Source organism: Periplaneta americana, chromosome 7, assembly GCF_040183065.1.
Source record: "Periplaneta americana isolate PAMFEO1 chromosome 7, P.americana_PAMFEO1_priV1, whole genome shotgun sequence".
Classification (NCBI taxonomy): Eukaryota; Metazoa; Arthropoda; class Insecta; order Blattodea; family Blattidae; genus Periplaneta; species Periplaneta americana.
The window spans coordinates 26,897,371-26,909,452 of NC_091123.1; the positions used below are offsets into that span (position 1 = coordinate 26,897,371).

Below are 12,082 nucleotides of genomic sequence, written 5' to 3' on the forward strand. Positions count from 1 at the left end.
TTATGGAAAATAAAGATGTCGAAGTTTTGTAATGGAAAATTATGGATTATCAGAACATTTTGGGAAGCAAAAACAAAGAAATGTTTGGGCTTACTTCAATAAGAAGGTTTACTGTCCAAAGCCTACTTCAAAAGCTGCAATTGCTAATTCCCTCATACTCTTCAAACCACTGAACAAACCTGTAGTTCGATGTAATTAACATTCTTTTAATCAGAAACTAGGGTAAATCTTGGTAATTTCGTGGCAGGGGTTATTCGTGATATTTTTTCCTGGCTCTTTCGTGAACTATTGTAGCTGCTTCACAAAGTGTAGCTCTATGTTTCTGGAAACCGAACAACATAATCTCTTGGCGGAAATTTGAATCTCGTAAGACCATTTGTTAATTCACGAAAGAGCCAGGAAAAAATATTACGAAATTACGAAGGTTTACCATAATATAAATTACATTTTCTTACTATTGCTGAAACATTGAGTTCATTTACAAACTACTAAGTATGTGAAACTCACATTACCAAATTAGTTGGGTGCAGATCTAATGATCAAGAACTTAGAGTTCTGATAGTTGTGCACCTCAGACTGTTGCTAATCAACTAAGTAATTTATTGTCGTTAGAGCAGATAGTTTCTGGCATACATATACACACATGTGATGTTTGTAATTCATGAAACATTTTCTCTTAGTTGGCCTTCTATGCCCAAGGTTTCGGGTTCGATCCTGGGCCAGGTCGATGGCATTTAAGTGTGCTTAAATGCGACAGGCTCATGTCAGTAGATTTACTGGCATGTAAAGGAACTCCTGCGGGACAAAATTCCGGCACTTCCGGAGACGCTGATATAACCTCTGCAGTTACGAGCGTCGTTAAATAAAACATAACATTTAACATTTTCTCAGAATGTTTACTAGTTATGACATGTCCTGCAAATGGGATAGATATGAGTACTACAAAATGTTTCCTTGTTCTCCAACTCATTGCGAATTATAAAGCTATTTATTTTTTTAACAGTTTTGTAATTAAAAATGTTCATTTTTGTATTAATTTCTTCAATTGTCAATTTAATAATGGTTCTACCTTTCGAATGGAAATTTGGAGGAGAATGTACTGCAAATATTTGAAGGTATGTAGCATCTAAATTCTGTAGACAAGTCTCGGGATATTTTGTTGCTTCGGAAATTAATCTGCTTTATCATTACTATAACCAGTCAGGTACACTGATGTGAAAAATTAAATAAGTAATATTGTGACTTTCACATTATGTGAAATTGGAGTTATTTATATTTTCCAGAAAACTGGAAATATCCTGATTTTAAGATGCAGGCCTGACAATTTAAAAGATTCGAAAATCATGGATTATTTCAAATTTCTTACAAATTCGTAAAATTTGTGTAATAGTGTAGGTATTGAGTTTCCACTAAATAGTAATAACACCTTATTTTATTACAAGTTCTTTGATTTAATTGAAACCATTAGATTTCATAACACTTGTACTTAAATGTAAACCCATTTTGGTGTTCCATTGTTTCAGATATTATTTTCAGTTCTCGTTCTACTTACATTATTTTCACTTTACACTATGCATAATATAATTGTGGAGAAAATTTTCATGATTCACAAATTCAGTCATTAGCTTACAGTTCCAGAAAATGATTAAGGACTAATATCAGTGTTTACACTCTATATAGGAATCTGAACCCTGATCATAATATTGTTGTTAGTCAACTGTCCGAAGACAGGTCTGAATCTCATAAGTGATACCAAGAAAGCACCACTTATGAGGCAACTAGGCCAGGAGATAATGGGGTAAGGTGACCAGTTCCTTGTTAGAAGATAAATTCAATATTTGTATGAACAAAATTTTAAGACTCATAACAAACAATATTTATAATGTATTTGCATAAATATGGTGGTATAGACCATTTGGTATCTCGTGAAACCAAACAGAATGTGGACTGAGAAGTTTCCCTCCCTTGCTACGCTTTTACTTGTAGCAAGCGAGCACACTTACCCCCACCATAAGATTCTTACTATATGCTATGGTGCATGCAACCATTCGGTTTCACGAGATAATGAATGACCTATTTGAAAGGCACTGCACTCTGGCTAATATGTTTAAGTTATTGCAACTTTAAATATAATAGGGAAAGTGAAGATTGTTCTGCAGACAGTTGGCCTTGCTGTAATCGAACATGAATCATTTGCTAGTGAACGAATGGCAAACTCCTGTTATGACTAATTGTGAAAGGCTGGAGTAAATTGTCAGCAGAGATTTAGTATACTGTCTGTATGCTGCATTTTATCCCAAGCTGTAGAAGGCACAGTGTTAGTATATAGTGGTTACTAGTTGATTTACCTATAGCATATTCAGATAGAACTTTAGAACTTATAATAGTAACCATTTTTAATTTAAGCCTTTAGATAAAAATTTTAACAAAATTATAATATTCTTGAAATGAGTGCAATGATCGTTTTCCTTATATGAGGATTGGTCTTGAATAATGCTGTATAGGTCATGAATTGTTCATTTAGAATAATAACGATTTTCTGCTTAATTTTGCATCAACTTTCAGTCTTGTAGAACAATATTGAATAGGCCTATGTGAATTGTGTAATGAAAACATACAAGATGTCTACATTGTAAAATACGTATAACTACCTACCTCTTCATATGCAATTCTGACCATTTCTCTGCCTTCAAGTAACATTCTGTACCAAAGAACGAGCTTTATTTTTTGTTACAATTCTTAAATTAATGTTCAGCACACGTAATGAAATCACTTTTATTTAGAGTAGATTATCAAATTCTCTTGTTGGACTAGTATCATAGCAGTTGATACTCTGTTTTATTTTATTTTTTATACATCTCTTTGTACAAGTTAAATATATTTATTTTAACCTATTTCTTTCGCCTGATGTTACAAGTAATCTAGCATTGTGTGTACGGTATTTAATTTTAATTTCAATAACAGTTTTATGACTAATTTACTGTTCACGTAATATGCAATTCTCATAATATAGTGAATTTCTACTAGAAATGGGAAATACGGTGTAACTCTTTTAGTTTTGTATACAATAATGTATACATATGTTCGCATGAAGCAACTGATATTCACTGAATGGCAGTTATTAACATTTTTGCTGTACTGCTTAAAAAATTACGGGCCCAGTTTTCTTTGAAATGTTTGTTAAATATTTTATACTAATGTGATGAAAATATTACTTTAATATTGTGAAACCTGTAACAAAATTATTTATTTATCTTTTTAATTTTTGAACATAACTGTCGAAAGTCGGTAAAAAATAACAGAAAAATTTTTAAGTGGTCCCATAATTTTTTTGAGCAATCTGTTTTTCCCCAAAAAATTATAGGTTGGGATCCTTGTTACAGGGGCTATATCACTTAATATTCTGGAGTAGAATATACTTCAATATAAGCCTATTTCCTATCTTGACAATTTAAAATGCAGATTCATTCAAGATAGGCATAATGAAGAAATATGAAGCTGTTAAATATTTAATGAACAGAAAAGTGCGATTTGTAATAGAAATAATTCATATTTCCCTTATATATGGTTGGAGATTAATGGATGGAATATCTGAATATAGAGTTTAATATCGAAGAGTCTGAAGTGTTGAGAAGAATTGTTTTATTATCATTATTTTTGTGTATTTGTTTTTAACAGATTGTTTAGGGATAAATGTATCTGACATTATGACTTCCTGTACTCAGGATTTTAAAATTGCAAGTGAATCTTGCAGGAGGAATAATTGTGCATTAATTTTATAACAGATCCAATCCTTGCATATGTAGCCCAGAGTTGTACTGAATATTTTAGTCTAAATGTTACAGCGCATCATGTTGTTATGATCAGTAGAACCTTCTTGATTGCTCCAATGGCAGTATAATAACTACATGAATCTCGGTCTTCTTAAACCACACTGTATATATATCACGGCATATGTAGAGCTTGTACTTAGTTTTATAAATGGAAAATTACATTTTTACAAAGATTTAAATGCACAAGAATTTATTCAGCTAAAGACTCCGATTTTGTACCTATTCTCTTACCAGGCTTTCCGTAGATGTTAAATCATATGTCATTTAATTGTGAAATCTGTATTTTGAGAAATGGTATGTTTTATGTATGTATTTTACTTTTAATTAAGCTTTCAACTTTGATAAATATTTAAGAGACTTGTTTGAATGGTATATATCAGTGGTTTGAATGAATTACTTTCTCATATATATTGTATTAATGTACCTCCCAAACCTATTTTAAAAAACGAAACACTGAATTACATTAACTTGCTCCATAAACTTGAGAAACGAGTCTGATTTCTTAAGTATTAACGTTCAGAAATCTTCCATGTATGTACCGGTATTGCAGTATACTGATACATGTTTATGCAGAAACATTATCTTGATTACAGAAAAGTGAATTTCATATTTGAATTGGTGTTCTATTTAGAAGTTTCTTGGTCACAATATTTGTTTTGGTGCTCATTTTATGTCTGTGATGTGATAATGCATTCTTGGTGTCTAAATATAAATACCAAATGTGGAAATTGTAAGTACATTTAACACATTAATAATTTTTATGAATACAGAATTATGCCTTTGGGCTTGTATAGATACGAGATCATCCTAACACAGCATCATGTTCTGCACATTACATTAGTATGTGGAAGGATATATTTTTCGTTTTACATATACAGTATATATGAGAAGGTATGTGCAATATATCTCATTTATCATGGTTTACATTTCACAGTAAACATACACAGACATTTTAAGTGTATAGGATGTAATATGAAACATTTGCACAAGTAAGTACAAAGTTGGTAAAATTTAAATTTAATTAATGAACAGTTCTAAAAATTTAACTCTTATTGCATGTCCTGGACAAGGTTTTGTGCCATAGGGACAAAATAGCCACAAATACAGAACTACTTCCAAGTATTCTTCCCCTTTTTCTTACAAATTCTGTAACTTTCTAGTACTTGTCTAGACTGCCAATCTTTGTGAAACTGACAGTACTTATTGATGTTTCTTCTCACATTATTTGGCTTCACCCGACACCTAGTCCAAAATAATATAATTTTTAGCAAAGCAAATCCATAAAATGTGTATTTAATTTTATGTATTGTAGTAATAAAGGATATTTGAAATAATTGATAACAGTTGCCGTCAAATGTCTTCAGGTGGTACTAGACAGTAGTTATGTCAGAGGACATAATATTAGAATCTTCATTGGATAACATTCCACACTTTTATTTAAAGAACATTTCATTTTATCAGTTTACTTCACAGAGAGCAATTTGAATTTTATTTGTAGACTTTGTATGAGTGAGTGCGCGCATGTGTGTAAATATATATAATATATGAAGATGTATATGTTTGGAAAAAAATCATGAAACATGGTTAAAAGAAAGGGTGTATTTTAAATACAAATGTTGCCAGAAATTGAGACACAATTTACTATTATATTGTTACCAAGTAACAGATATATTTGACAATTTTTCCTAACATTTTTATCTAATTAGTATTACTAACAAAACTCAATCTTTGTATTTATAAGCTGTACCATAGTTTTATAACAAGAATGCTTCCTGCTCGTTTTTTATTGTGAGCCCAAACATCGGTTGAAACATTGATCTACAATTCATCTTTGTGCATAATGCCCTGTTGATGAACAGTAGACATTGTAAAAATGATTGAACAATAATGATGCTAATGTTGATGCTGTATGTTGAGTTTGGTTTCAGCAAAACTTTTGCTGCTTGTTTAGTCATTTTTCCCAGCATGAGAATTTACTGTATCAAAAGACTGACTGGTTCTTGCCTATGATAGACGTGAGCCATGTCACGAAGTTACTGTATACTTTATAATTAACATTTTACTGCTGTGATCTGCAGCCTTGTTAATACCATGAATGGCACAGTACTAATTGAGGCATTAGCTCTGAAAGGCATTTCGTTAAAACGCATGTATGTTTGTAAAATAAAAATGTAAATTTTTTCCCTTGTCAACCACATGAAAATGTGTTTTGGTAATTGGGCTGTTTTAAATGGTAAAACATTATTACACTTCTTAGTTGTCAGGTTGATCTGTTGCTGACTTCCCATCAAAATAATTAGAGTTTAGCCTTCATGAAAATCTATGAGAGAGTTTCGGTATACGTACTAAATTTTCTCCATCTGCTTTCAGTTTTTCTACATTTAACAGAAGAAATACTGAAATCAGAAGTAAACACTGAAATAATGAAACAATTATCTTTGGAGACAATTAATATTAGGTACCCTCCACAAAACTGGCTTCATTTATACAGTGACGGATCCTTGATCTCCAGAGAACTAGGTGCTGGTGCAGGTGTTACGTACTGTCTCTCCTCACTTTATAGATCTCTTGGACATGGAACAACAAGTTTTGATGGAGAAATCATTGCAATAAGTGAAAGTCTCAGGAATCTTCTATGCCACATCAATAAATTTTAAAATGCAGTTATATTGTCATACGCCAAAGCAGCTATTCTATCAATAGTCTCTAAACCACACCTTCATCTCAAACAGCAGAAATAACTAAAATGCTCTCTCAATTAATATCACTCAATAAAAGAATTGTATTCCAATGGATACCATCCCATTGTGGAATCCTGGGAAATGAGAATGCGGATACTTTAGCAAAGAAGGGCAGCACTGCTACTTACAGATCTGTTACTAAATCTACATATTACTCTGTGAATTTATTAAATCTACATACTTAGACTTCAACAAACAAAATTTGGTAATACAATCTCAAGGGAAAAAATGGAAAACTCTGCATCCACAGTTAATTCCCAAGTTACCACGAAAATCGTCTGTAGCTGCATTTAGATTGGCAACAGGCTATGATTGTTCCTGCACAGAATTGGAATATATCAGTCCCCTAACTGCCCATTATGCAACTGAAACCAAGAAATGGATTCGGAACACCTCAAAATCTGTGCTTCAGTAGCTGGTAATGATAATATCTTTGAAAAATATTGGAGTGCAAGAGGTCAAATGACTTATTGTCAAATGCCTGGCATTAGAAAACAACAACAACAACTTTCAGTTTTTCTTACCATTCTCGTTTAATCATTGCTCCATTGCGTAATGGCATGTCACTGACTCTGAATAGCATTTGTTTTTAAATTATTAGTTAAATAATTAACCTACTAAAGGAAGGGAGAGAAGAGGAGGAGGGAGAAGTATTTTATAAAATGACGACTGTGAAGAACTTCCTATAATAATGGGTGAAGTCTTCCTTCATAACACCATGCAGTAGTATGTTTCTCTAATTTTAGTAGGAGGATGCTAGATTTACGGTCTAAGCATGAATACTCCTTGAGGAGAAACCATCATGTGTGTGAATGCATAACTATGCAAGTTCTGATATATATAATGTATTGAAGAAGGAGTGTGATATAATTTGGTTAGAAGAATTCCTATACTAACATCTCTTGGGTATGAACAAAATAGAGATTTTTTTATTTTTCTGTCTACTCATGTTTGGAGTAGATTTCATGTAGTCTTTTGTCTTGTCATCCCTCATCATATCTCGCCATTGTTGTATGTTAGATGTTTTATTGGTCATCATATTCCAGGCACGAAATTAGGCCATTGTTGGCCTGTTTCGGTTCCAGCTATACAGGATCCAATAGACGTTTTCTGTGGACGTCCAGGTCGTCGTCGTGGTATTTTAGCATTTCTTGAGGTGTCTGGCCAGCTTCCATACGAGAAATGTGTTCAAGCCATCTGTTTCTGTATTCTGTAATTTTTTCTTCTAATGGTTGCATGTTGAGTTCCTGCAGTATATCCTCTTGTGGTCCAGAAGTGTGTATCCTGCAGTTCGTCGCAGATATTTCATTTCAGCTGCTCTTAATCTGCTGATATCTCTTTGTTTCAGAACCCAAATTTCACTTCCACAGAGGAGAGTTGGTAGTGCAAGGGTTTTATATGGCTTTATTCTGGAATGTTTCCATACTAAACTTGGTTTTAGAGTATGGTTTAGCAGCCCTAATATTTGTAAAAATTTGTTAATTTTTCTCCTTACTGGTACATCATTATCTCCTTCGTATGATATATTACATCCCAAGTATGAAAAGGAAATTTATCTGTTCTAAAATCACATTTTCAACAACAATTTTGCTTCGGATTGTTTTATGGTAATAGATATTTTTAGCGCTAATCAGAAGATTCATAATGTTAATATACAAGACACAAATCAGATCTTCATCTATCGTCTGTTAGTTTCAGCTGTTTCTAAAAGGGGTTCATATTCATGTATTACAGTCTGCAATAGACCACGTAATTGTCTTAAAGCTTTGAAGGACTAAGAGAAAAAGTTTACATCTGAATTAATACTTTTTTTTTTATACCTTTTACTCACCTGAACGACTGCTGATGATTGTAAATTAAATTATTCTACTTAGTATGTACTGTATAATATATTTTTGTATCATTTTTTGTTTCACATCTCAAAACTACAATGTTGATGTAATAACAATATGGTAAATGAAATGAACAATTTTGCTAATAGTTCAAAGCAAAGTTAAAGAAACTTATTATTCGATCTTAGTGCATTGGCGGTCTCATGAAGTTAACAAATCTTATAATGTGAGATCTAACCTGTGTTCATTTTAAATGGGGAGCTTCCAGCACTTGTTTTTTCTTTCACGAAGTGATATGTTTGCTGAGAGACAATTTTACTGATTTGTGGTACTTTCGAATGTCTGACTGAGTTTCACATGTAGTATTTAAATTTTTAAAATATCCGTTTTTTTTTAATATATTACTTTTACTTAAAATATCTATTATAAGAAAATATTGAATTTACCTGTTAACAATTCTGAGAAGGTTTCATCTAGAAAGTTGCTGAAATTGTGGCAAATTGGCCAGAAATTCATTCACGCAATGATCAACATCATAATCATCTGCATCAAAATCCACAGTTAATTCCCTATTTACCACGAAAATCGTCTGTAGCTGCATTTAGATTAGCAACAGGCCATGATTGTTTGGCCAAACACCTGCATAGAATTGGAATATATCAGTCCCCTAACTGCCCATTGTGCAACTCAAACCAAGAAATGGATTCAGAACAGCTCAAAATCTGTGCTTCAGTGGCTGACCATGATAATATCTTTGAAAAATATTGGAGTGCAAGAGGTCAAATGACTTTATTGTCAAACGCCTGGCATTAGAAAACAACAACAACATCATAACCATACTACTCTCCAATTAAGTACAGAAGTGAGTTTCAGGAATAAATTTGTAATGCTCTGTTGTAACAGTAATTTCGCCTTAAAGAAATATTTTTAAAATTTAAATTAAGTTTGGTTCTAGTGTATGGCATTTATATTTTGCTTTTAATACATGGCTGCATTCATTTGTCGACAGAACAAAAGAACAATACAGACAATACCCATTGTCAAAAACAGACATGGCCTGTATCGTTTATCTGTGCCTTGAGGATTAGAGTCACTCCATGATGATGACCTCATGGATATATAATAGAAACACGTGCTGGAAACTCCCATTCAAAATTAAACACAGGGTATAGATTCTTATATATTTCTGTGCTTATAGCACAGTCTAGTATATACAGTCACGAAACTTGAGTTTTGATGGTACTGGGAACAATAGACTGTGCCCGTAGTATTTCGCATTGTCTGTGATGAGGCGATAGTAGCGATCCTAGTGGTTAGCAACTATCTGTGGATGCATATTTCCTACATATTGAGCTTCGTGACTGTATATACTAGACTGTGCTTATAGTGTGTGTACATTATAACAATAATTGGTTTATTTTTTTTTCTTTCTCTTCATGTGTCTTTTATAAATACCTTTTTGAGAGTTTCTGCCTCAATTTAAGATATGGTTTGCCCAGAAAAAGCAGCTGCAGAAATGAAGGCTTACTGCGAGTATTGGAGTCCTTGTCAATTCTTTTCTGCTACTCCTACGCAAGTCCTTCTCTTCCCTCTCCTACTCTCCTTCTATTTCCCTGCATTCCTCTTTCATTTGTTTCTTTTAAGCCATTTTGCGAGTAAGTTTTTTTCGTACTCATATACTGTCATTGTTTGATTAGTTATTAGTGAATCAAATTTCATTGTAGTTTCAAAAGAGTTTTAAAATAAAATAAATTAAGTACGTAATATTCTGATGAAAGTAAAATAAAGTCACTTATATACAAAATAATGTGATGGAACTGGAGAAGTTATTATTGAGTAAATATAGAACTATGTTTAGTGTATCTTACTCCTATATTGAAGTCTGAATTTGTTACATATTTTAAAAGAATTTAAATTTAGCTTAAGAGATGAGCTTCTGAATTTACTACCTACTTAAAGAGCTAACAGGGGATTTAAGGAAATCCCAGTGATTGCGTGAAACTTCTGTATGCGAATTTTTTATTTTATTGGGTTATTTTACGACGCTGTATCAACATCTAGGTCATTTAGCGTCTGAATGAAATGAAGGTGATAATGCCGGTGAAATGAGTCCGGGTCCAGCACCGAAAGTTACCCAGCATTTGCTCGTATTGGGTTGAGGGAAAACCCCGGAAAAAACCTCAACCAGGTAACTTGCCCCGACCGGAATTCGAACCCGGGCCACCTGGTTTCGCGGCCAGACGCGCTGACCGTTACTCCACAGGTGTGGACTGTATGCGAATTAAAGTAATAAAATACAATATTATGTACTTCCTTTAACACTATTATATTTTGTTTGATATTAATGGTTATATATAACCCATTATTTTGTGGAAAAAACATATTGTACGTAGTTCATCTTACACTTATGTGATATCGAGTATAAGTTTCAAGGTACGACTGAAAGTCTTTCAAGTTGACTAAAACATGACATACTAGTATCTTTTACATGGTGACATGATTTTTCAGACAATTTGACAACAACAAAATGAAGCAATGTAAAGAGTTGTTTCTTAAAAATTGGATTGTGATTGATGAAATGCAGTATTGAACATATCTTCCTCAAATTAGGTGCAGATTATTTATACACGAGAGGAAAAGTCTTTTACAAGTGGAAGTAATGAAGTCTTAATTTCTTATTGCAAGTTTCAAATTTCAGGGACTTCATAGTTGAAAGTAATGCTGCTGCTTTTGTATGGAAAAATCATTCTAATGCAGTTTTGAGACTGGTTTTCATTCAGGTATGTTCTCAATGTAAATTAATTTAAGGTATTGTAATAATTAAATTATTTTAAATACTCACTTTAATGGTTTTCTAGAGTGTTTTATGAATGTTGTTTTTTTCTGCTGATTATACTGTGATGTTTGGAGTTCTTATTGATTCAAGTGTGTTTGGGCTCAAGATGTGAAATGTGACCAAATACACCATCAGTCTTCATCCATCCATTTCGTGTTGCATGTGATGAACATGTTGGTGTTGCACAGGATATGTAATAAAACACAGGTGCAGACTTGGAACTTGTCTCGTAAACATAGGTACGGTACTTTGTGTTAAAAGAACATAATACGATTTCTATAAGAATCTGTTCGTAGTTGTATCATGAAGTGAATTATGAGCTCAATATTTAACAAGTCGGAGAGTGACTTTAACAGATGTGCAAGTTGATCGTCTGATAATCTTGTTTTTGATTACAAATTTTTTGGACTGACATGGAAGGTGAGTGTTTCGAAAGTAACTCCTGTGTACGTACATGTGCTTTTTAGATAGTAAGCTCCAATATAATATTGTTACTGTGTATTTACTGATGATTTTGTGTTGTGATTATAATTTTATTGCCCTTAATATTTTCTTTATTATCTTTTGTAGATTGTAATCTTATAATAAATTGTGATAAAACACATGTTGATTTTATTACTTAGACAATTTTAACCAGTGTTCGAGATGGAACGATATTAGTTGCTGTAAAAGAAAAGGGCATCTTCATTTCTAATAGCACAGAGGAATGGCATGAATAATGTCAAATTTGATGTAAATATATTGTCACTGATTTCACTCCACTTCGACTACTGGTTTCAAACACCTCTTATCTTTCAAGGGAACATCACTCAATGTTAAGAAAACCAACAAACAATTTAT

General features: G+C 32.6%; 1 protein-coding gene across 2 annotated transcripts in view; it reads left to right on the plus strand.

Annotated features, from left to right (window-relative positions):
• LOC138703005 (SIN3-HDAC complex-associated factor) overlaps positions 1-11,846 on the plus strand; it is a 99,932-nt gene extending 88,086 nt beyond the window's left edge. For both annotated transcript variants that reach the window (XM_069830492.1, XM_069830493.1), the window contains one exon: positions 1-11,846. This exon is cut by the window's left edge and continues 19,696 nt beyond it. The gene's annotated coding sequence lies outside the window, so the exon portion shown is untranslated.
• Positions 11,847-12,082: the final 236 nt, after the last annotated feature.